Source organism: Mytilus galloprovincialis, chromosome 4 (assembly GCF_965363235.1).
Source record: "Mytilus galloprovincialis chromosome 4, xbMytGall1.hap1.1, whole genome shotgun sequence".
In the NCBI taxonomy this organism is placed as follows: domain Eukaryota; kingdom Metazoa; phylum Mollusca; class Bivalvia; order Mytilida; family Mytilidae; genus Mytilus; species Mytilus galloprovincialis.
The window spans coordinates 17,767,579-17,795,308 of NC_134841.1; the positions used below are offsets into that span (position 1 = coordinate 17,767,579).

At 33.0% G+C, this 27,730-nt stretch overlaps 1 long non-coding RNA gene across 1 annotated transcript; it reads right to left on the reverse strand.

The window, feature by feature from the left end:
• On the reverse strand, positions 1–27,629 carry LOC143070510 (uncharacterized). The gene is made up of 4 exons (XR_012976557.1): positions 27,554–27,629; positions 25,320–25,571; positions 19,874–19,980; positions 1–138 (listed from the first exon to the last, which is right to left on the reverse strand). It is a non-coding gene; the product is annotated as an uncharacterized LOC143070510 (long non-coding RNA).
• Positions 27,630–27,730: the final 101 nt, after the last annotated feature.

The window sequence follows — 27,730 nt, forward strand, 5'->3', positions numbered from 1 at the left end:
AAATTATCAGAAAAACTAAGGCTTCCTTCATCAAATTGTTTCAATGTTTGTCGTGCTGCGGATCGATCGGCATTCTGTATAGTATTGCCTGTCCCTATTGCGCACGGTGTATCGTTTATAAAGAGCTGTACTGTAAATCTGCAGGTACAATGCATAGAAAGAAGTTTGAATTTCAATACCCATAAGCGACAAAAACTATTATAAACAGAGCATTTCGTTGAAGCAGATCTAAACAAATAAGCCGTGTTTTTTTTGTAACTAAAATCTTCATCAAGCAAGCTGTTGAATTATAGTTTGGAAATCACGCCTTTTATATTATAATCAAGCTGCGGACAATATGAGCACTTAGATAGTTATGCCCAATGGGGCATGGTGAAATTTGTAATTATGAATACTTGAAGGTAAATGGTATAGTGGAGTGACCAAGCCAACTTTTTTCAAATTTAATGAACCACCCTACCTGCAGGCTAAATCATGACTTTTTGGAAAGAGAAATGTTTATTCTTTAACTTTTGCCTGATCGTAGAATTGAAATATGTTGCAATTTTGTTTTAGATAAGGTCAACGATTAGTGTTGAGTTTTTCGCTATTGTCAATTTATTTCACAAGAGGTTATAAAAAGTCTCCAAATAATATCTGAATTGTTACTAAGTAGGAATTTTTTAATGAAATAAACTGTGACACTTGATTTTCAACTTCATTTGAAGATAATGAAACCACCAAATGCCCATTTAAAAGGTAATCCAGATTAGCAACAATAAGAAAATAGAAGATGAAACAACAACCGACTCTGAACTCATGTACTTCTAAAAATATATTTCTGAATTTTACGGCTTTTAAAACTAGAGGGTCCAAGGACCCTGTGTCGCTCACCTTAGATTTTTAATGACAATTGATGCATGAAATAACAATAATAATTTTTGTTAAGGGAAACTTTGTGAACCAAAATCTAATCTTTCTGGTGATTGAACCACTTTCAAGTTTATTATTTTCAGTTTGAGGTCTAAAACACACTTTTCAAGTATTGTGTTGTTCTTTCGTGAACATACATGTTTATATATTTGTTCTTAAATTTATAAACTCATCATCGATACCAGGACTACATTTTGTTTATACACCAGAAGCTATCAATACTGGCCAAGGATCATTAAGGAAACTTCATTGATTTTGTTCAATATATATAAGTTGTTCAATTAGTTATGACAGCAAAGTTACTGATCATTATGGAGAATGACAACAGATCAACTGTATCAATCTTTTTACTGAACCCAAGATTATCATCTTTTATGAGTGGTGATCTGACCTTTAAATTAAGATTCAAAATTAATAGGTATTACTTGAATTGAACAAGGTAGACACAGAGAACTAAGTTTTTGCTAGCTTAAATAGAGACGACCTTTATAGTAGTTCTAACATGTGTGAAGCTGCTATTTGTTTGTCATTTTTGGGTTGTGACTCATTTTTATTTCTCTTCTTGACTGGAAGTTTTGTTCTTATCAATTTCAAAAATGAATGGGGTGTGAAAAATAATGAAAGACATCAAATTAATAGTTTATTATGAAAAATTTTAACACATCAAATATTTCAAATAATGCATTATAATATTCATTGTCTTATACATTTTTTTTATAAATGTGCATTGAATTGTTCACTTATAGAACAATATTTACATTCTATAACAACACATTTTCAAAGTCAAAATATGACAGTAAAAACAGTAAAAAATGACACAACGATTATATTATGATATAATTATTGTTTCCATAACTTGACCTTCAAAATTTCTTGAAGTTAATTTGTAAGGACTTGTTGAGAAGAATATTCAGCAGTTTTTTCCAACTTAAAGTGTTTAGATTCTATATATAATGTATTTCCTCTTGAGCATTTAACAACTATCTGTCAAAGTAAATATCATTTTTGTTTCATTTCTATTCATGGTATACTGAGTTATACCATAGTATTTCTGTTATAAACTTTATTCATATCAGTTCTGGTGCATATGCTATAATGCAAGATTCAAAAGTTTACTCCATATGTTTATTAATTGTTGTATGATGTTATTGAAACAATCTATATAATTCTTATTTTCTTCAGCAGTTAGTTTACTGAATTCATTTTACATTGGCTTATTATAAAACAGTCATTAAATGTTCTCAAATTTCTTCTCTATTAAGCAAACATTCACAAATGTCTGCTTTATTAAGCAAATGTTCACAAATTTCTGCTCTATTAAGCAAATGTTACAAATTTCTACTCTATTAAGCAAATGTTTACAACTTTCTGCTGTATTAAGCAAATGTTCAAAAATTTCTGCTTTATTAAGCAAATGTTCACAAATTTCTGCTCTATTAAGCAAATGTTCACAAATTTCTACTCTATTAATTACAAGCAAATGTTCACAAATTTCTGCTCCATTAAGCAAATGTTCACAAATTTCTGCTCTGTTAAGCAAATGTCACAAATTTCTGCTCTATTAAGCAAATGTTCACAAATTTCTACTCTATTAAGCAAATGTTCACAAGTTCTTTTGTTTTGGCAAATGTCACAAATTTCTGCTCTATTAAGCAAATGTTCACAAATTTCTGCTCTATTAAGCAAATGTTCACAAATTTCTACTCTATTAATTACAAGCAAATGTTCACAAATTTCTGCTCCATTAAGCAAATGTTCACAAATTTCTGCTCTGTTAAGCAAATGTCACAAATTTCTGCTCTATTAAGCAAATGTTCACAAATTTCTACTCTATTAAGCAAATGTTCACAAGTTCTTTTGTTTTGGCAAATGTCACAAATTTCTGCTCTATTAAGCAAATGTTCACAAATTTCTGCTCTATTAAGCAAATGTTCACAAATTTCTACTCTATAAAGCAAATGTTCACAAATTTCTGCTCCATTAAGCAAATGTTCACAAATTTCTGCTCTATTAAGCAAATGTTCACAAATTTCTACTCTATAAAGCAAATGTTCACAAATTTCTGCTCCATTAAGCATATTGTCACAAATTTCTGCTCTATTAAGCAAATGTTCACAAATTCTTTTCTATTAAGCAAATGTTGACAATTTTTTTCTCTATGAAGCAAATGTTTACATGAATTGTTCATTAGTTTCTGTTTTATAAATGACTTCTACATATTTATTAAATGTATAAGCAAAAATGCAACCACAAAGTTGAGAAAATGACAGATTAATGCAATATTTGAATTTTTTTTCTGAACATTTAACTCTTTGCATAAATTAATGATTTACACATTTTGATAAACCTGTACTTAGAATAAGACATAATTGAAATCATAAGAAATCAAAAATAATGGATTTATGGATTGTTTTTTTTTAATTTGGAGAACTCCAAGTAATTATATTATAATAAAATATGTGGTATTTGTACAGAAACTGATTTATTATGTCTGATATGAACCTGAGAGCATTTCTTCAACAGAAAAGTCAATGAATATTGGATGAGATAAATATACAGATTAATTTGGCATTACAAAAAGTAAACTGTACATAATTAATATCATGATATATGTTTAGTACTGTGGATTCATTAATATTCGTTGGATACCAATTTTCGTGGATTTCATAGGTATAGGAGAACCACGAATTCAAATGTTCAACGAAATACAAATTTTGTAAAGGAATGAGTGTGGACTTTTATCAAAACCACAAAATTAAATATCCACGAATATGTAAGTTTTCCTCAAACCACGAAAATTGATATCCACGAAAATAAATGAATCCACAGTATATCATGTATGTACAGTGAACAAAAGTATTGTAAATTGTATCAAGTTATCTATATAAAAAATTACAATGAATTTATGTACATAACAGCAAGGATTTCAACATTATAAACATTTTGATTATATAATCATAGTTCACGAAACAGCCCATTTAATTTAATCATTTTGTAGGAAGAGAAATGAGGCATGGAACTTGTGGTCTTCAAAACTCCTTTCTTACATCTATATTAAGGCAATGGCTTTTGATTGTATTCAAAAACAAATATTTCAAGAATTATATATATATACATTTATAACAAGTAAATATCAGGAGTGTTCTCATGCGAAGTGCACACAACTCTCCACTGATACAATGAGCATTCAGGTAGTAGAAGTTCTAAAATTTGATGTCTCCAATCATTACTAACTTGAAATGAATGGAATTCTACTTTTCTTCCATAGCAAAATGGTTGACCAATCACCAATGGCCTTTCTGCTTTATGGAAGTCAAAGCAACACAGTTTCAAATTTCAAACCTCTGTTATCGTTTATGCAGTGAACCTATAAAGAAGAAAGCTTTGCAAAGAAGCTTTCTTCTAAATAGGTAAAACTGGATATCAGGAGTCTTGAAGCCAACTCATTTCTATTCCTACTTATAAAAAGGCAAATCTGTTGGAGTGGAAACCCATTTTCTTTTAAAACCACTCCTGCACATTTGAGGTTGCATTTTCAGCAACCGCAAATGTGTCATGTTTTTCAGCGGGTTTGATTTTCATGGTTTCAAACAAAGCTGGTTTTGGCATATAAAATAATTATGGCACTGAATCATTGTGTTTCAATGGCTACATATATAACTTTATGATCTGACCAATAGGAATCAAGAACATCTGTTTCAAAATTTAGCCTACTATCAAAATTTAGGAAAATTAAGTCCAACAATGTACCATAAGATGTAGTAGGTTTAGACACAATTTGTGAACAGCAAAATGAATCTATCATGAACTTTAAAAAAGAAGTGTTCCCAGTGTTTAAATCAATATTAAAGTCTCCCATTATGATAATTTTTGGATGTCTTAAATACACGTCAGGAAGAAGGTTTGCAAGGAAAGTATCTTTTAGTTGTTGCAATTTGCAGTTTGGTGCTTTGTAAACAAAGACAACCTGAAAAAGACCTTTGCTGGGTGATATTATGTCTGCTATAACAAACTCTAAAGATGGAGTAGAGAAAGTTACTGTATTGTGAAGAATACAATCATTTCGATAATATAAAACCAATCCATGAGGTGGTCTTGTATTAAAGTTTGTTTGCTGTTGGTCTAATCGAACTGGTGGTTCAAAACCAGGTACATGAAAATCATCATTTTTATCTGTTGAAATAAGTCTTGATTCAGCAATACCAATAACATCAGCATCCAAGATGTTAGGGTCTGATTTAAGATCATTAAAATGAGCATGCAATGACCTTGCGTTGTGAAAAACTACTTTAAAATAGTTACTTGATAAGTTATATAATGGATTAAAGCACAACTGTAGAGTTGCATCTGTCCTTAGTCTGTCTAATTCTTGTCGAACACAATCTGCTACAGCTATTGCTTCTTTATTAAGATCTAATATCTGTAATCCAGTTAAAGATGTAACTCTGCTTAGTGCAACATAGTGAATATGTGGTATTTTCCCTTTACGTTTTGATTTCAGACTAACAACAACCTCGTGTAATGTATCTCCTTGCGATTTATGAATTGTTTTTCCGGCTGCTGGGCGAAGAGGAAACTGAATTCTTTCAAAAGTCTTATATTTGTAGGTAAATGATCTTTTAATGTCAAACATTGGAGTCCATGTTTTTTCAACATCTTTTCCGTACAAGTGTGAATATTTTTTTCTATTGTTAGCACCTATTCTGGCATCTTCAAACTTAACCCATATGATACTTGGTCTTAAAGATGTAGTTTTGCACTCAATCAATTTAAGTTCACAAGTTGAACCATTTGTAAGACCATCAGTGACTTCAATATTAGCTGTAAGATCATATTTCATCCCAATTGCTAGTACTACTTCTTTTGCAAGATTGGCTGTATCAGACTGTTTTTCTGGTAAAGAGCTAAGTAATTTTGTTTTTACAGATGCTGGTAAATCCCCACAAACTGTGTCAACTGCTTTAACATTAACCTTTTGTGAGCCTAATTTAGATATGTATAGCAAATTAAAATTATCTACTAAAGCATTTTCAACAAACAAATGTGTAGCATTAGTTCTGTATGTTGGATCACTGATTGAAACAGTTCTGGTACTTAAAATTGCAAAATCATTTTCAGTCAGCTGATTTTGTCTCAACCTATTTAGTAGCAGAGCAAATTCTAAATCATCTTTTTGTCTCATTATTTCAGTAAGTTCATGAAAAGAAAATAATAATTTCCAGTAATTAGGGGCTAATGCTGTTAATCCCTTGCTTAGATCATTGAAAATCCAGCTGTCAAATACAGGCTGGAGTTGGAAAAAGTCACCAATAGCTATGATACTGACGCCACCAAATGAATAGTTGCTTCCCTTGATTTTTTTCAGCCTTCTTTCCAGTAAAGAGAACATTTTGTTTCCAACCATTGAAATTTCATCAATCAAAATCAGAGACAAATTTCTGTATTTCATTCTGAGTGTATTGAGAACATCACATGACAGTGACTGGTCAAGTCCTTTATTTGGTTGTATCTGGAAAGCATTGTGAATGGTCAGACCATTTATATTGTAAGCTGCCTTTCCAGTAGGAGCACAAAGAAGAATTCTTATATCGTCAGGGTCCTCACCTTCAATAGAACATAAGTGTCTGTGTAAAGCTTGAAATATTGCTCTGACAACTACAGATTTTCCGCATCCTGCTCCACCTGTCAAAAATGTATAAAATGGTTCATGTTTTGTTTTAACCCATGTGACAACATGTTGGAAAAACTCCCACTGCTTTTTATTCAAGGATCTTATCAATCCAAAATAATCAGTCTCACTTATTCTGTTGGCATGATTTGTCAATTCTACTGTTCTTGCTTCTATTCCAACTTCACGTGACATATCATACAGTCTATGTTCTGTTGGTCTATCTGGATTGAAATGAACATACTGTTCAGATTCTGTTGGGCCTATTTCAGCATCTTCCATTTCTACTTGTTGTGTGGCAGGTGCTACTTGATCATTCTCATTACATTCATTTTCTGCCTCTTCTATAGCTTTCTCTAGATCTATTACTTTACCCTCATATTGCTTGGCTTTTTTTTCTAATAGTCTTGCAACAGTCAAGTACTTTTTTTCAAATGTTTCATGTCCACATTGCAAATCTGAAAGTTCATTTCTCCATGGATAAAATAACATTAAGCGTTCTCTGTAGAAGTTTTCAGAGTCAGTCTTGTAATTGTATTTAACATATCTTATAACCTTAGGTGTTTTTCTTTGATATATTCTAATACCATTTTTCAGAGTTATGTCGATTTTGTTATCTGTTTCTTCTAAAACATCTGCATTTACCTCTTCATTTTCACTTTCAGATTCATGATCTTGCTGTTCTGTTTCATGATCATCTGAGGACTGTGAAGTTTTAGGATACTGAAATTCAAGTTCAGATACATAGTCGGCTAGACACCAATTCTCCAGTTGTTTTGGTCTACGCGAGTATCTTTTAATATCATTGTCTGATTCTATTTCAGTAGAGTCTGGGCCTAGTTTTTCTAGGGCTGATGATTGCTTTAGGAGGAAAGTTCTTTTGTGACATGGAGATGTGTTAATGAATACAACTTGTCTTGTAGCTTTTGTTAAAGGCATCTGTAGTGTTAAGTAGGTTGCTTCTTGTGCGCTTGTTTCAACAGAATTTGAAAAGTAATTCCCAATGTGTCTTACTTGATGCTTTAAGTCTAAATTTCCCTGTCGTGCTTCTTTTGCTGCTTGGTCTAGTAATGCACTCATACCTTTTTGTGATTTACTTATGTATGAAACAATATACACTGCACATGCAAATGCATCTAAAACAAACTGTAAATCATGATTTGCTTGCCAGGCTACCAAAACAGTTTTCATGTAACCATTAACACGGACTTCAGATGGTTTTCGTTTGAGAAAAACTTTTGGACCACTCAAGTTGCTTCTAATGGCCTTTATGTAATTTTCATCATTCATTTGTAACACATCATCTAAAAACATGTCATATGTCATCTGGTCTATATCTTCAGAATTGTGAAGTGAATTAATTTCGTTTTGTATTTCTTTATATATAGCCTTGTGTTTTTCTATGTCATCATTATCTCCCAAAGGTTCTAAAATAACTGTTGCTTTCATAGGTGGAAGGGGAAAACCAAAACGACAAATTGGGTGACCTTTTTTTCTGCACGTTTTTGAATGTTTATGAATTTGCAAATTGACTAAACTGTCATTTTCTAAAAGTGAACAGGAGACATATTTATCGATAAATGCTACAACATCTTCATTTGAATCACTTTCATATACTGGTGCGTTTTCAATCCAAATTAAGATATGAATATGTGGTGAACCTCTCTGTTGAAATTCAACCCTATAAAAAAAATCTGTCAATTTTCCAATAGGATCATGATCACTTTTCAACACCAAGTTGATAAACTGTTGGACACGATAATCAAAATATCTAGAGCATGTCACAGGGTCTTTCTGAACAAGTTTAGATTTCTGATGCCAATCCATTTCTTCCAATTCTTTGTCAGTATACTCTTTTCCATCATTTAATTTGCCTAGAATTCGTAACAAATCTTTCCAGTTAGTGTCTGCAGATGAAAGAGAGCCAAACCACGTTGGAAGACCCAACTGTCTAATCATTGCAAACAAATCTTTTTTCCTCTTTTCAAGGTATACTGGAGAATTTCTTAAACTTCTAAAGATATAATAACCTTCATCCAATCTTACAAGATCATTCACAGTGTTGGGGTTCAGTACATCTTTTGCTGTCCATTGTTTTCCTTCTGATTGACACCTTCTTAGAGCAAGATTGACCTTATCACTTATGTTTTTTAACTGAATTTTCTTTAACTTAAAAAAAATGTTTGGTACAGACTGTGCTACTCTCCTATCCATGGACCTTAGTTCCCATTTAACAATGTCAGTATAGTGAACAGAAACAGACCTGTCTTTGTTATCTGGTCTCCTTTGACCACAAAATATAGTTGGAAAAGATAAGTACTCTGCATCAGGATCACTGTAGAGACTAATTGGTCGTTGACCTTCACCAGGAGCAAAAGTTAAACCTGCATCACATAGTGGATTGTCGTCTGGAATGTGATCTAACAGTGTATCTGTGTTTCCAACATGCGTTTCACTTCCATCTACTTCACTGAAATGATCGGAGTCATCGTCTGAATCATTCTGATCTTGGTTATCCTCTTGTTCTGTACTATTGTTTTCATTTTGTGTTTCTTCTTCATTTATTTTTGCTATTTCGGTAATCCAATCATCATTTATTTCAATCCCAGAAGACTTGTACAAGTCACTTGTTCTCATTAAATAATGTAATGCACAAATGACAGCAAATGGTCTGACATTTTCACTAAAATCACATTTTTTGAATTCAAGCTTTTTCTTCAATTTAACTGATATTGTACCTGATTTCTCTATTGTATGTGGAAGTGAATTTATTGTAGGTTGAACTTCAACAGGCACATTTACAACATTGCCTTTAACTGATAACTGTCCACCTCTAGGCAATTGTCGAATCTGCATAAAAGGAATTCTTAATGATAACAGTCTCTCTTCTAAAGGATACAAATTTAGTTCTTTTGGTCTTTGGGGAAATCCCATTTTATTGGCTATTGAAAATCGAGGAATTCTTTGTTTTTTAATTGCATTGAGACAAGTATGACATATCCATTCTATGTCTAGTACAGATTTAAAATTAGTAAAGCAATGAGACATGTTAGCAGGAGTGGTCATTTTGACAGTTTTAGAATTAACTACAGAATCACAAAACCAAGTTTGTTCACATGAAGTACATATATATGTAGGACCATGATTAATTTTTGTTTTAAAATTTCTGATGCAAGCATCAAGGGTTATACCTTGAACTCTTTTTTTTTTTAGTTTTTTTTCATGATCTGTGAAATCAACGTTTTTTCTTTTAGTACTTTTAACTGTTTTATCATAACATCTGTCTATATCTAGTTTGTTCTGTCTAGAACCCTGTTTCTTCAAACGCTCATTTTCTAAATTTTCTGGATGTGACCTATATTCTTGTTTTCTGTGGTAGTCCCGTTCGGACTCATGTTTTCTATAGTCTTCATCTTGTCTGGCAATATTTTTCTTTTCTTTTTCATTTCTTTTGAAAACATCATTCTTTCTAGCTTCTCTTTTAGCAGCAAGTTCTCTTTTATTGAAATCTTCATTCTTTCTAGCCTCTCTTTTAGCAACAAGTTCTCTTTGTCTTTCTATCTGTCTAAAATCAGAATTATCTCTCTGAGACTTCTTACTTTCTGCTTCAGCCCTTCTATAATGTTCATCCTTTCTAACTTCTCTTTTAGCAACAAGTTCTCTTTGTCTTTCTATCTGTCTAAAATCAGAATTATCTCTCTGAGACTTCTTACTTTCTGCTTCAGCCCTTCTATAATGTTCATCCTTTCTAACTTCTCTTTTAGCAGCAAGTTCTCTTTGTCTCTCTATCTGTCTTAAATCAGAATTATCTCTCTGAGACTTCTTACTTTCTGCTTCAGCCCTTCTATAATGTTCATCCTTTCTAACTTCTCTTTTAGCAACAAGTTCTCTTTGTCTTTCTATCTGTCTTAAATCAGAATTATCTCTCTGAGACTTCTTACTTTCTGCTTCAGCCCTTCTATAATGTTCATCCTTTCTAACTTTTCTTTTAGCAACAAGTTCTCTTTGTCTTTCTATCTGTCTTAAATCAGAATTATCTCTCTGAGACTTTTTTCTATCTGCTTCAGTCTTTCTATAATGTGTATCCTTTCTTGAATATCTTTTCGCATTTAATTCTTTTTCCTTGAATTTTTTATTTTTTCTTTTATTTTGCATGGCATTTAATTCTTTCTCCTTGAATTTTTTATTTTTTCTTCTATTTTGCATGTAATTTTTCATATATACAAATTTGGGTACCTTCATATACTGGTAAGAATTTTTTGTTTGTTTTGTATTCCTTAGTTTCTGATCATCGAAATAATTCTTAATCTGCTTGGTCACATCTTTTTCAGTATCTGTACTACTGATACTTACAGGTAAAATTTCATATTGAGAGTCTAAATCAATTTGTAAACTTGTGTAAAAAGCATACAAATAACTGAGGAGGTCATGTAAGTCAGCAAATCCAATCAAAATACTTTTGCCAGAGGAATCTAATGGATTATTCAGTGTACATTCTGAATGAGAATGAGTGTCAAAAAAATAGTATATATGATTATAATAATAAACTGCAGAACATATGGCTCCAATCATTATAAGAAATTTGTTTGACTGCTTCATACAATTTTGAATTGCTTCTTGTAATGAGAGAAATCCAGTCAACTCTTGGTACTGTAAAGCTATACCGAACAGAATATTTTGTTTGTTAACTATAAAAATCCCTTCAGGAATTTCAATTTTGACAGGAATTTCATCAAAATTCAAAAGCATATTTTTAAATAATCCCTGTGTTGTTAATTCTTGAACATGCTTCCTGTAAATTTCATCTCCTTTATTTAAAATGTAATCCAGGTTTAGTGTGTTTGAATCAAAATTTAAAGAAGAAAGTGACAAGAAAACTAAACAATTACATGTACATTGGTTTCCCCTGCTTTGAGCAGCAAATTTTGTGGCATACTGGTCAAAAGTTCCAAATTTAAGAAAGTTTGCATTAAAAGAATTGACATTTTTTGATAGCTCTTCTTCTGAATTATTTTTATATTGTTCATTTTGGTTTTGCAACAGATCAGTTTGGATATTACTATGAGAATCTGTTTTTGCATAATGATTGTTTGATTCATGTGACAGAAAATCTGTTTGCATTTGACAAGTTTCTTTTGCACAGTTATTGTTACTGTTTTGATTCAATTCTTTTGCACAGTTATTGTTACTGTTTTGATTCAATTCTTTTGCACAGTTATTGTTACTGTTTTGATTCAACTCAGATACTTCAAGTTTATCTAATTCAGATATTTCAAGTTCATTCAATTCAGATATTTCAAGTATATTCAGTTCAGATATTTCAAGTTTATTCAATTCAGATTTTTCAAGTAGTTTCAAGTTACTGTTGTTTATATTTGTGTGGAGGTCAGTATCCCCCATGTTATTTGAGTTACTGTTGTTTATATTTGTGTGGAGGTCAGTATCCCCCATGTTATTTGAGATACTGTTATTGAGGGTGTCAGTATCACCCATGTCAAGGTCAATTCTAGTACTGTTTATGGGGCCAGTATCCCCAGTTAAGTCCGTCAGTGTCTTTTTCATTGGGTTTTTCACACCACGTTTCGCCTCTGCTGCCCTCCAATTTTTTCTTCTTGGCATCTTAAAAAATCTGTAAATACATATATATGCAAATAATGTACAATACCGAGGAAAAAATGTTACAAATGCATAATGCGATAAAAGAAAGGCTAGATGAACAATTGCATAATGAGAGCTAATATGATTAGTAACTTTAAATATATCATGAATATAATATGTGTTTTCTGCCATAGAGCTGTCACTTGTTAAGACATACTTATAGATATACCTATAGATGTATCTAGAATACTGATGCTTCGTTCGCACATACTTTCAACTCCAATCGAATTCACTAATTGCATTCACAGTCACTCTTCTTTTTAATTCGAATTAAAAGATAACGTCCTTAGACAGTACGGTAAATCAAATTTTACGCACATTGCAATTTGAATGAGAAATGACATTCGGACACAACATGTTCCTTAACTGTTGGGACCAAAAATCCAAAATTCAATCCCAACCTTCCTTTTATGGTCATAAACCTTGTGTTTAAATTTTCATAGATTTCTATTAACTTATACTAAAGTTATGGTGCAAAAACCCAAGAATAATGCTTATTTGGGACCTTTTTTGGCCCCTAATTCTAAAACTGTTGGGGCATCAACTCCCAAAATCAATCCCAATCTTCCTTTTGTGGTCATAAACCTTCTGTTTAAATTTCATTGATTTCTAATTACTTATACTAAAGTTATTGTGCGAAAAAACTAAGAATAATGCTTATTTGGGCCCTTTTTTACCCCTAATTCCTAAACTGTTGGGACCTCAACTCCCAAAATCAATCCCAATCTTCCTTTTGTGGTCATAAATCTGGTGTCAAAATTTCATAGATTTATATTTCAATTTTTGCGGTCGTATAAAATTCAGCCCAATATCTGAAGGTGATAGAAAAAAGTCTGTACGACTGATTTTCAACAATTTTCAAAGTCTTAAACCCTTAATTTAGACAAAAATCAGCAGCGCGGAACTTAAACTTAAGCTGTAGCTGATTATACCAAAAATCAGCCTAATATCTACAGACGTTTAGAAAAAAAGTCTGTATAACTGTGTCTTTCAAAAATTTATCGAAGTCAAAAGCCTGTAATTTTGACAAACATAACCGGAGTGAAACAAAAGCTAAAATTTGATCTGTAACTCATCATGATTAACTCACATAACAAAAATCAGCCCAATATCATAAGGCATTTAGAAAATAAAGTCTGTATAACTAATTTTAAACAATTTATCATAAAGTCCAAAGGCCTTAATTTCTGCAACAAAATAGCGAAGTAGAACATACCGTAATTTGATCTGTAACTCAAATACCAAATATCAGCCCATATTCTGAAGGTGTTACGATAAAAAGTATGTATGAAAGGTATGTTGCAAAATGATGGAATGACAGAAAAGGATAAAAAAAACTTTGTTGCTGGGCCATAAAAATTGCTACTTCATATAAAATCACTGGACCATGAGCATGACCAAAGGGACAGCGCCTCATATCATAGTCATGCAACTGATATGACCTGATAGCAATCCATTTTGTACATATTTTCATTGATCTATCACTAATAGATCCCATTTTACATAGTCAGATATTATTAGAAATCATAAAAATAATAGTGAGAACGTCTTTCAATTTTTAGTTTGTAGAACTACAAATCAACTATATCAGTTCACAAGTTACAACAGAGCACAAATGCTTCAAATATTTTATTAATTTAAATGCAATTATAATGATTATTCATCAAACATTTAAATATATTCTAATCCATTAAAAACTTGTTTTAACTTCATCCTTCTCTTTTACAAGAATGTTTTCTCCACAACAACATTGACATTGTTGGGAACATGCAAAAACAATGCTAAATTTACAAGTGTGCAAATTAGATACATTTAATTGTATGCTACCTTATTTTCAACTGCACAACACAGTGAAATAAATATAAACAGCAAAATAATAATTAAGCTATTTCAATCAGGTTAATATTATTTGCTGTCCTTTATCTGTAATGTATTCTTCCCTTTCATGACTTTCATGTGGTCATTTTTATTTTACACTTTAATTTTACATTCTAAATTTAGAATGCTAACTAATCAGATTCTTCATTTAATTATATTAATCCTATGTATCTATATATGATATTATATCAAAAATACTAAGCACTTTGTGGGTCCCCATTATATTTTTAAACTTATGCAAACTCACCTACAGACTGCAAAAACAGGGAAAAGGAATATTCTAACTTTTCATTGAAGAGTTTCTGTTTGCTTTATCTTATTACCACAAAGAAACTTTTAAACAACAAAGTACATTAACTAAAACTCATTACACTGAAAATATATAGTCTTCATTTTTGTAAAGTAAATGGTATGGTTCAAATATTTCTTAAATAATAATTCAATACCAATACTTTATATTAGATTTATCCCAGAAAAGTGAGAACAAGGGACACTATTACTGTACATTGAAAAAATATTTTCCTAAACATCTAAGAAACTATAAAATCATTATCAAGGATTTGTATAGTTAAACTAACTGTACAAATCCTTGATAAAATGAAGAACTTTATTTTTTTAATGACCAAAAACATCTTTTAATAGATAATTGATATTTTGAACAATATTTATTAAGTTTTAGATCTCGTGTTGTTGATTAATTTCGGCAGCAGCAATCCAACAACAATTGTTGTCCAATTCATCTGAAAGTTTTAGGGCAGATAAATCTTGACCTGATAAACAATATTAACCCTTATCAGATTTGCTCTAAATGCTTTGGTTTCAGAGTTATAAGCCAAAATCTTCATTTTACCCCTATGTTCTTTTGTTAGCAATGGCGTATATCTTGGTTGGTTGGCTGGGTCATCGGACACATTTTTTAAACTAAATACCCTTATGATGATAGTGAACAATTTGGTTAAATTTGTCATACTAGTTTCAGAGGAGATTTTTGTAAACTATAAAAAAAAAGTTAAGAAAAATTGTTAAAAATTGACTCTAAAGTGCAATAACTCCTCAAGGGGTCAACTGACAGTTTTGGTCATGTTGACTTATTTGTAGATCTTACTTTGCTAAACATTATTGCTGTTTTCAGTTTATCTCTATCTATAATAATATTCAAGATAATAACCAAAAAACGGCAAAATTTCCTTTAAATTGCTAATTCAGGGGCAGCAACCCAACAACCAGTTGTTTTATTCGTCTGAAAATTTCAGGGCAGCTAGATTTTCACTTGATTAACACTATTACCCCATGTCAGATTTACTCTAAATGCCTTGGTTTCAGAGTTATAAGTCAAAATCTTCAATTCACCCCTATGTTCTATTTTTAGCTCTGGCGTCCATCTTAGTTCGATGGCAGGGTCACCGGACACATTTTTTAAACTAGATACCCCAAAGATGATTGTGACCAAGTTTGGATTAATTTGGCCGAAAAGTTTCAGAGGAGAAGATTTTTGTAAAAGATTACTAAGATTTTCGAAAAATGGTTAAAAATGGACGAAAAAGGGCAATAACTCCTACAGGGGTCAACTGACCATTTCGGTCATGGTAACTTTTTTGCAAATCTTACTTTGTTGAACATTATTGCTGTTCACAGTTTATTTCTATCTATAATAATATTCAAGATAATAACCAAAAACAGTAAAATTTCCTTAAAATTACCAATTTAGGGGCAGCAACCCAACAATGGGTTGTCTGATTCATCTGAAAATTTCAGGGCAGATAGATCTTGACCTGATTAACAATTTTACCCCATGTCAGATTTGCTCTAAATGCTTTGGTTTTTGAGTTATAAGCCAAAAACTGCATTTTACCCCTATGTTCTATTTTTAGCCATGGCGGCCATCTTGGTTAGTTGGCCGGGTCACCGGACACATTTTTTAAACTAGATACCCCAATAATGATAGTGGCCAAGTTTGGTTTAATTTGGCCCAGTAGTTTCAGAGGAGAAGATTTTTGTAAAAGTTAACAACGACGACGGACGACGGACGACAGACGACGGACGACGGACGACGACGGACGCCGGACGCAAAGTGATGGGAAAAGCTCACTTGGCCCTTCGGGCCAGGTGAGCTAAAAAGAATCGAGGTCAATTTGGATTTTGCTTTGATGTATATTTATTGCTAGTCACAAATATTTCGCAGGTCTATTAAATCAAATGAGTTTAATGATGGACAAACGGCGTATTTTCTACTTCTATGAACTTTTGAATTTAATGGCCTTTGCCTTACAAAAGCATATGGACCCCTCAGAAGGAGTGATTGTATGGGGTATTTTATCAAACAAAGGGCATGACAACTTTCGAAAAGCTGACATCAGTCAACGTTTTCATCGTCGTCTTCTTCCAATATTTCTTGATGAGTTTAATAATTTGTACAACCATCAGACCCTTCACATGAACAAGTATTGGTATACGCAGAATTATGTTGGTTGCACACCTTACGCGTATACGTACAAAATATGTCTTGAAGCAAATCTGCTGACATACGTTCCTCGAAGAAAACCAAGAGCAAACTGTTTTTACCCTCTTGCCAACCAGAGTCTTTGGAAAGTATGATCACTGGTTTAGCAATTTGTGAGTTGATTCAAACTAGCGTTTGAAGTATCGCACGTGGGATGTGCTGTAAAAACGAGTTTTCAAATGGGAGAATTGTCACAAGACTGGCATCCTTTTTGGCAGCAAATTTCACCCTTACCTTGTTTAGATCATCATGAACATTCCTAGACTTTCCCTTTCATAAGATGGGTCGATAAATGCACTTCCAATGTTAGCGACGAATTCCTGATCTCCCGTTTCACAACTTATGGGAAGAGGGTTATACTATTACAAACCCAGTAGTCTGCACTTCGGTGTTGACATTAATATCAATTATATGGTCATTTTTAGAAATTTATCGTTTGCAAAAGTATTAGTGATTCGAAATACTAAGGATTTTCTTATCCCAGGCAAAGATTGCCGTATTTGGCACAACTTTTTGAATTTCGGTCCTCAATGCTCTTCATTTTTATATTTGTTTGGCTTTTTAACTATTTTGATCTGAGCGTCACTGATGTGTCTTATGAAGACGAAACGCGCATCTGGCGTATCAAATCATAAGCAAGGTACCTTCGATAAATATTTTCATAACTTGGAAGATTGAGAGAAGAGCAAATTTCCTCTTCAAGGAGGTGAATTATATCAGATTTACAAACACTCTCAAATGGTACCATCATCATGGAATAGAGCTGAAGGTATGGTACCAAAAGGATATGTCAAGATCCTGACTATAGTCACACTCTCACGAACACTAGCAAGAACTAAAGCACGACGAACTGGGTTTATATGTGCATTAACAAAGTCACCTGATTTACACTTTAGTTTTGAGGTCTTGGTCGTATCATCGGAAGAATTGAGAGGAGACCTCGAAATAGGACTATAGAAGATATGGGTTTCAGAATCATTGAAGCAGTCTTCCACGAAAGATTTAACCATCTGGTTGTCACGTTCAAGAGCTTTAAGAACAGAGTCCTGAACATCTATTAAGGCTTTCCTCTCTGTAGAAATATTCATCGACGACTAAGGATGATCGACAACGTTAAATGGATCGGTTATATTTGAATGCATATACCCTATCATATCAGAGACATTCTTTTTGTCTCGTGTCATTGCCGTTGGCTTGTTTTTTTCGTGTTCTGTTTCGGCATATGGGGCTAACCCCGATCTTGATATCATTTGAGAACTAAAATGCGCAAGGATGTGTCTTGTAAGCACCCATCAAAGAAAAGCAATTTTTTCCTTGTCAGTCCTATGATGCCTCTACAACCTTTTGAATCTTTAATAATAGTTTTTCTCGGTAGCCATATCTCTCCAGATACTATTTTAGGCTCCAGGTTTTTGTCTGATTAAAAACTTACCTGACAAAAAGACAGATTTTACCGTTTCAAACAGATTCAACATATCCAATTATGTAGGCTGGTGTCAACCTAGCATAGTTCGTCTGATTGGTAATGAAAAGGCGTGGCAACATTGCAGCTATGATTTGTGAATCTAAAAGCCAAAACCCATTCCGTTCAGCCCTAGTGTTCTGTAAGAATAGCTCAACTGCACGAAGAAACATATCCCAAAATGAGAAGGTTAGTGGGAGTTAACATGAGTGTATTCTGAATTCTTCAAACAATGGCAACATATGTTCTTTAAAAACAGAAAATAACTGTTCAATTCCTTCAGTGATTTTGTGTGTTTCTACATTGAACTGTGACAGCAAAAGAACGCCTCCATACATTTGGTTCAATATTATTTAAACGATTTTCGTCTTTACACCAATTGAACAATGCTTTTAAATTCACCAAAAGAGCCAAGCGAGCCTCGTATGCCAAAGTTAATACTCGAACACCACGATTAAACTGTTTTCTAACAATCATCTGGTCATCCGTATTCGGAGCATAAGTTTCAGAGTCAACAAGAAAGTCATAATGAACAGCTAGTGCCCATAATTGCCAACTGTTGCTGTAAAACAGGACAAGCCATGACTGCCTCAAAGTCTTATAATGTGTGATTGAAAAACGTCTGGCATAGACCATTTAACATTTGGGCAACAGCATACAATTTATTGTCAAATGGTTGCACAGAATATTGTTGACCGGCACGTTTTGACATATCTAAACTTTGTTCATAGTTGTAAATACTATTGCCATGTCGCTAGTATTGTAAATTGGCATAGGCTACATACGAAATTTCAGATTTAGCCTTTTGTAAAACCGGTCCAAAATGGAGTAATTTGTTCAGCTGCAGAAAATGAAATCGAATCAAAGTTCTATTTCGAAAGAAGTCGAAAAAATACCAAAGACAGGACAGAATTATATATATGAAAGGTTTTCCATGAAACAAGACACAATCTTCCCATCAGCATCAGAAGGTCTATATCGTTCTGTTGGCTTGTCTTTAGGTAAACATGCCATAAGATTGGAATCATTCAACGTCAAAGATCGTCCTTGATGGAACTTGTGTGGGCGTTTGATGATTCGTTTTGATACTGAAATACAGCTCTAGCCATGGAGTGAAAGGTATTTTTACTATCGATTGTCTGAGCATTTAAGTCAATATTTTCTGCTCCTTTCTGCATAATACGACCACCTTTTTTTAAATAGAACAATACCTTTAGGTATATAGGACATGTCTTGGATTCTGTCTATTTCATAATTTGCTAAACTAGTCCGATGTCTACGTACTTCAGAGTATGATTCACAAAAACCAGGAAAGTTTGAATTTTCAATAAAACTTTTAGAGCCAAACTCATGGTGTAATGCCAAACCAAGATTAAATGGGGTAAACATGTCTTTGTTTAAAGCAAGTATGCATTTTGATATTGCAAGGACCTTTCGCAGTTTGTCGACAGGAAATTCAGGAGTATTTACTACAATATTTCCATGAGCATCAGAATAACTAGGAGAGCAATATCATATTCATTGAACTATAATTCAAAGTTAAAAAAATTATTATTAAAGTTTTTTCCCATGTTGAAATTTTAAAAAACTCCAAATGTCTTTCCTTTCTATTTTATAAAAAACTACCACCGGGCAAAAAAGTTTGAGTCGTAAAAAAAGAACCTTTTTCTTGATCTGTCACTACACTAGTACGATAAAATAATAAAGTATCACATTTAATGTAAAATATAGAACACTCAGGTTCAAATGAAAATGGCGAGTAGAATATTATTTAAGCAAAATCAGCTATACAAACGTTAGTGCATGATCGGGACCTGTCCTTGATATTTCTTTGTATTTGATATTTCTGATATGGCGCTTCTGTAATTTCTCATTTAGCTGTGATTTCGGATCAGCTTCAATCTAAAAAGATAAGTAATGATAGAATTATCAAGTGCTAATTGTAGAATGCACCTGGTTCGTTAATTATAAATGTACATCATGGTTTTCATCAATATCAAAATCATCACCACACATTTGACATCATAGAATAATTAAGTACTGTTGGAGGATTATGCAACCATTGCATTGAAGTAATACAAAATTGGCACAATAGTAAGATTTTTTTCAACCCCTAACTAATTAAACTATAGACTCCAAAGAATATGTATTTCTCACCTATGTCTATGTGAGTCTTTAAAAACTGCCACTTTCTAACATTGTACACGATAACATAATTCATGAAAGACCAAAATGTATCTTTTTTATACTTATACAAGTGTGGACACAGATCAGTGTGGATAGTATGTTTGGATGTTTGATAGTGTTTTCTGAAAGAAAGAGGTCCCTGGTCCCCCCATTGTTAAACTGTGATGCACTGTAACATTAGACCTGTACTAACACTTAAATAGCAGCGTCTTTTATTTAAAATTTAGTTTTAATGTCCAAGACAGTCATGGAGGATACACCAATTAGTAAACAGTGCCAACAGTTCATAAATTTTATTTATTAAGACATTCCTTAAGCTGCAAAATACACCATGGCTGGTTTCCATTAATGTCAGTGTTACACGAAAACGTATTTGATTATTTTTGTTCTGATAAAGTTTGAGAGATTGACGTTGTTAGTCAGAATGGTCGTAAAGTGCCTGTGAAGTCACAGGCTCGAGAGCCTCGTATTCGGAATGAATGTTTGTATATTTCACAGGTCAATAATCAAATTGACGTATACATACGAAACTGGTTACATGTAGTTGAAAAAAAACCTTAACACAAACATCTTTCAAGTAAAATTAAAGCAAATAAAGCAAAACCTCGAGTTGATGTCAGGTATTCTTTAATATTAAATCTACATATTGGCCGATATTCTCTGAGTGCTTCGCGTTTATAAATATGGACATTCCTGTAATTTAATTTCGTGCACGTAAAAACTTATACTTGCTAAGATTAATAGTATTTATAAGTGAATGATAATTTAAACGCAATGTCTACGTTTATAAAAAGTGTTACAAAACCACCTAGCATTATATTGCTAGTAGAATTATATTGCTGACAGTTATGATCACATTACCTTACAGCAGAGCATATGCTATTGTGAGTTATGTGTCAATTTTGTTTTCACAAAGAATGTACTTGCATAACAATGAACTGAGCTCAAAGCAAAACATTTTAAAAAACACTAAGACAAAAAGCTCCATCCAGTGACATACTTTGTTATAGACTAATACTTATAATGAATATTAATCCTTCTTAACCACCTCTATGATCATTGATATCATGATCTATCAACTATTTCTCGTTTTTTATATAGATTAGACCGTTGGTTTTCCCGTTTGAATGGGTTTACACTAGTAATTTTGGGGCCCTTTACAGCTTGTTGTTCGGTGTGAGCCAAGGCTCCGTGTTAAAGGCCGTACATTGACCTATAATGGTTTACTTTTATAAATTGTTATTTGGATAGAGAGTTGTCTCATTGGCACTCACACCACATCTTCCTATATCTACAAACTACATAGATCAGAAGTCTTGGAAGAGACATATTTTTTATATTATATATACGTATCCCAATTAAAACATATTTAGTTGTGGTCTAAGCATTCAGTTTCTAGCAGTTAGTTGTCACTTCATGCACACGTTAATGATAAATGCTGAGTGTCCCTCTTTTTGAAAAGAGAACACACTTCTACCTAATCATAGTAAACAGGTGAACACACATTAAAACTTTAAATTGTTTCGGTATCTATTTAGCGTCACAACTGAATCAATCTATATTACTAAATGAATTGAATAGAGTTGAAATTGTGTCGCGTTTTCTTCTTTCTTCTTTCACATAAAATCCACAAAACCACAAAGGGGTAATGACCAGCGTAGTTTGTTATATGTTCATTTCAATATATGGGGGTGGTGGTGGTATTTGGGGGTTTAAATCGGAAAAAGCCGGTTCGGATCGAATGTCCTTCATGACGTTCGGCTCTGAAACTTACGTGTATCTGTTCTGTTCTGTATAGGTATTTTTCTCCGTTATATGTATATATTCCAATAACATTGAGAATGGAAATGGGAAACGTGTCGAAGAGACAACAACCCGACCATAGAACAGACAACAGCAGAAGTCACCAATAGGTCTTCATTGCAGCGAGAAACTCCCGCACCCGGAGGCGTCCTTCAGCTGGACCCTAAACAAATATATACTAGTTCAGTTCTAATGGACGCCATACTAAACTCCGAATTATACACAAGACACTAAAATTAAAAATCATACAAGACTAACAAAGGCCAGAGGCTCCTGACTTGGGACAGGCACAAAATTGCGGCGGGGTTAAACATGTTTTTTGAGATCTCAACCCTCCCCCTATACCTTTAGCCAATATAGAAAAGTAAACGCATAACAATACGCACAGTAAAATTCAGTGCATGAGAAGTCCGAGTCTGATGTCAGAAGTGATAACAAAAGAAAATAAACAAAATGACAATAGTACATAAATAACAATAGACTACTAGCAGTTACTGACATGCCAGCTCCAGACCTCAATTAAACTGATTGAAAGATTATGTCTTCATCATATGAATATCAGTCACAATCCCTCTCGTTAGGGGTTTAGTGTAAAATGTCTGCATGTTGAGTAATATTTACAAATGATGTCATTGTACCGATGATAAAATTTAGTAAATGTTTTGACTAGTTTGTGATATCGAAAACCCTGGTGTAATAATTTGTTAGTAAAACATAAATTTCTCTCGCTAAAATCTAAAATCTAAAACGCTGTTTCATTGACCGACAAATAAACACTTGAGACTGTGTAGATCGCAGATAATTAAACAAGCACGATACACATGGCAGTTATGCACTTTCTAACACAGAAGATAGCAGTGCTGAAGGATTTTTTTCCCGTCGTCGACAAGAAGTCTTGTTACCATCTGTAGGTAATCGGCCAATGGTATCAAAAAATAAGTGGACATTAACCAAGAGAAGACGGAAAACGATTGTCAATTGGCTAAATATCTAGTCCGTAAAAGGTCAGAATTGTTTTGGGGTTTTCAGATTTAACCGACGCGTCATGAAGAATTTCAGCAACGTAAGCTGACGTTTGACCGACCTGATTCGATGTCCAAACAAAAAGAAGTAAACAAGCAAACTAGGCAGACAGTAGAAGCAGCAGACAGTAGAAGCAGCAGACAGTAGAAGTAGAACGAGCAACACAAACACATTAATTCAAAACACTAAAAACTCCTTGTGAGTGCATTAATTCATGCAGATCAAGAGGGAACATTACCATACAAGATTCACACATCCATAGAGATGCCATGAGATCCGTTCTTTATAATGATTGACAAGGAAAAAAAGAGTCATCATTTACGCTCACAGTACACAGGAGAGAATATCTGGCTCCAAAATTGAAGGTTGTGGCAAGTTATAAGACTTCATCTGTTGATAAAAATTCCCAGTTTATATGGACAACAATCTAGTGTAGTATATATTGATATCTTCCAAGTTAGACGCAATAGGAAACAGTTGGTTAGTAGGATTGACAGCATTTACCTCGATATCAAATATAGAGCTGGCAAAATGAACGATGCGAACACGGTGTCACGGTATTTATACATCCAACATAAGTGTTATTAGTTATGATGTTTCTATTGTAGGCCGGTGACCGAAGTCGGCATTATGAAATTTCAATCGTCAAAAATGGTATACGGCTGTATCATATATTATTTGATTCGATTATTTTGGTCGTCAAAAGAAAATATGGTGCAGTTTTTTCAGAAATCAAGATCAAAAGACACATGTCGTTTTCTAGGAAAACAAAATTGAATATTCAATTCTAATTTAAATACACTTTTTACAGTAGAATGATTAAAAACTTGAGATTTTCGAGTACACGTATGCGACTTTACAAAAAGGGAGTAGTTTTCAGTTCAAAACGATGAATTTTGTTCAAGTTATAAGAACAACGACTGTCAAAACTTTAAAAAATGAATAGAAAAATTGCAGTTTTATAACTTTAAAGTCTTTACGATATAATCCATTCATCAGCGCTTTATTATATGATGTTTGGATCAGGTACAACACAAATTGTTCATCAAAAGTCTTTTAAAATTATCTTTTTCGCCTAATGCATGGAACAATATGTGTGATGTTTGAATAAAACAAAAAAGAACGATATTTTAAGGCAGCGTTTGAATAAAAAGCCAAACTGCATGCCACTAATGATCTGCATTTGATGTCAAATTTGTTTACATGTTACTAGTGTACTTTAGTAATATTTATTTATGTGTTTCTTTGGACTGTATTCCTGTCACGTTAATTTGTCATTTTAGCAATATGTTTAACATTGCAATACAAGCGGGAGGTTTGGTTAGCCGTAAAACCTGGTTCAACTCATCATTTTTTCTAAAAATGTCCTGTACGAAGACAGGAATATTGAAGTTGTTATCAAACATGCGTCTATGTATTTCGCGTTTGTTTTTGTTGCACTTCAGTGATTCTGTTGTTCTGTTGCTTTACTCTTATAGTATATGTGTTTATTCGGTATAAGTTTGTAACCCGGATTTGTTTTTGATTTATCGATTTATTACTTTTGAACAGCGGTATTGTCGTGTTGCATTTACATCGGCATTCTTACATTAACCTTAGATGCAGTACTAGATACTTTTGATTTTAGAGGTCGTGAATCGGAACCATTGCTGACACGATAAAAGTTCAAACACAGGATCCAAATAACCACCGTATTGTGGAGAACGTCAAGAAGCTCTACCCTTAAAAATTATTTGAGTATTTAACCAGTGTTAACGAGGAAGATCACTGGTGAAGGATAGGTTTCCTGCTAAATGTACCAAGATATTCCGTAATAAATAGTTGAATGTGGAAGCTATATATTCACACAACGAGCACCAGTGGTGAGCTTGAACAGCAGTTTTTTTTTCACTTGAGTTTTCTCTGAGATAAAACAACGGTTCGAAATTGCAAGTTTTATACATATTTGTTAATGTGAAAATTGACCACTTCAAAAAAGTAAATCTATGTTACAAATTATTATTTATTTATTACAAAGAAGTTTTAAAAGAGATATGTGAATTATAGACAACAATGCAGCAAACTTAATTTGTTTTTTTCGTAAGAAAGAAGGAAAGTTTTAAACAAATGTTGATGTAATAGTTTTAGAAAAAAGTGACGAAAAATATATATTGTTTTGGCTAAAGAGTTCGCGAAAATGAAAATTAACACAGGGGAAACCCCGTTGACAAATGTAAAAAATGCCTTACCTTATTGGAGTCTTTATAACATTTTTGCTCTTTCCAGGAATCTAAGGAGGTCAAGTATACAGCTTTACATTTTCCTACTGGAAAGGTTAATTGAGCACCTACAAATCCTCTTATATCAACTCCATTAGGATATTGACTGGTTATATCTTTTTGTATCTTTTCTTGACCAAGACCCAGGTACAAAGATTTACCCGTTTCGCCAGAACGTTTCAAATCCAAATCTTTACGAACAGATGCCACAAGTACGTCAATCTATTGTAAAACATTTAATTAAATCACATGGTCTTAATATTTCTCAAGACGTTCACTTATGATCACTTATAATTAACCGAAAATCTTACTTTACAGTATGGACAGAAAAAAATTGCTATAGACTTTAAATTAATCCCGGATTACACAAATTCTCTGTAACATATATGTCGTGCATCCGATTAGCCTTTCCCAGGATCGCAAACTTCAGGTTGAAATTATTTATGACTGATAATCCAAAATAGTGCTTCGGACACGCCAAACATGAAAGTGTCTTTCATAATTATTAATAAAATCTAATTTTTGTACCGTTTCTGACGTTTTTCAAACGTGTATCCGCAAGTAGTTCTGACCTCATTCGTTTTTACAAAACATCACAGATCTCAATTTGAGAAAAAGTTTGCATTCTGCAATATTCACTGTTCATAACAACAATTGGAAGTATGATAAAACCATTCAAAATTTACATATTAAACCTCAAGAGGTCAAGGTCATGTCCTACATATGGTCAAACGTGTATTTATCGGAACCAGTTTAACATATACAGTTTTTAGATCAATTGCAGTAATTTTACTCATTATCTTGACGTGGTATTTAAAAAAACATAAACTAATTGATGGTATGTTATATTATTTACAGAGACAAAACATACAAAAAATAAGAAGTAATTGTAACAGGATGCTGGTACGAAGTCTCCCAAACAAAGCTCCCATATTCATTTGATTTGTTTAATTGTCCCATACAAGAATATATATGGTTAAGGGGTGGGGACCTTGACCGTTTACAAGTTTTCAAACAAGAGGGGTTGGGGCGACCCCCTAGGGACTTCTCTTTTATTTCATTTCATTTGTTTTATTGTCCCCATCAAGAATATATATGGTTTAGGGGTGGGGATCTAGACCGTTTACAAGATAATAGCACATTCTCAAATTGAATAGGGTGGGGGTAAACCCCATGGACTCTCCTTATATTTCATTTGATGTGTTTTATTGTTCCATACAAGAATATATATGGTTTAGGGGTGGTGATCTTGACCGTTTACAAGTTTTCAATCAAGAGGGAGTGGGGTGACCCCCTAGGGACTTCCCTTTTATTTGTTTTCATTTGTTTTATTGTCCCCTTCAAGAATATATATGATTTAGGGGTGGGTATCTTGACTGTTTACAAGATAATAGCACATTCTCAAATTGAATGGGGTGGGGGTGACCCCAAGGGACTTCCCTTCAATTTCATGTCATTTGTTTGATTGTACCCTACATGAATTTATATGGTTTAGGGGTGGGGATATGGACCGTTTACAAGATAATAGCACATTCTCAAATTGAATATGGTGGGGTGACGACCCCCAGGGACTTCCCTTCAATTTGATTTGATTTGTTTTGTTGTTCTATTCAAGAATATATATGGTTTAGGAGTGGGGATTTGGACCATTTATAAGATAAAAGCATATTCTCAAATTTAAGGGGTGGGGATGACCCCCAGGGATCCCCCCTTTTTTCATATGATTTGTTTACCTGTCCTATGATAATTTCTGAAGACTTTGTGTGGTTATCACTTAAAGTTTTCAAGTAATATTTATTTGAAAATTTTCGAAAATAAAATCCCATAGGGTTCTATAGTAAACCTCTCCCTTCTTTCGGCCCCCCAAAATACCCCTTAATAGACTCCAATGCACAAACGAACAATTCATGGCTCACCTAGACATATTAGTCTAACATTTAATGAAACCCTAAGTAAATCTGACAAGTGGTTTTGAAGAAACGCTGTGGACAAGTTCAAATTTTAAAGTGGCGGAAGAAAAAGAAAAAGAAGAATAATACAAATAATAAGAACTGAGCAAAAACAATAAGTCTCCAAACTTTGTTTGGGAGACTTAATAAGCAAGTGCAGAGATTTAATTTTAATTTGATTAGACCAGGTATTAAAAAACATAAAGTATTTGAATGTGATGTCATATTGCTCATCCTATATTATAATATATTGACCTGTTGTGTTCCAAGGTCACCTTTTATGAGGTTGACTGTGATACTTTCTTTTTTATAACACCTAGGACTACGTTCTGTTGTAAAAATATAAATATGTTTATGATTATAACATGGAAAAGTAGGTAAATGAAATTGCTTTTTAAACATCTCAACAGAAAACCTTTTGAATGTACCGTA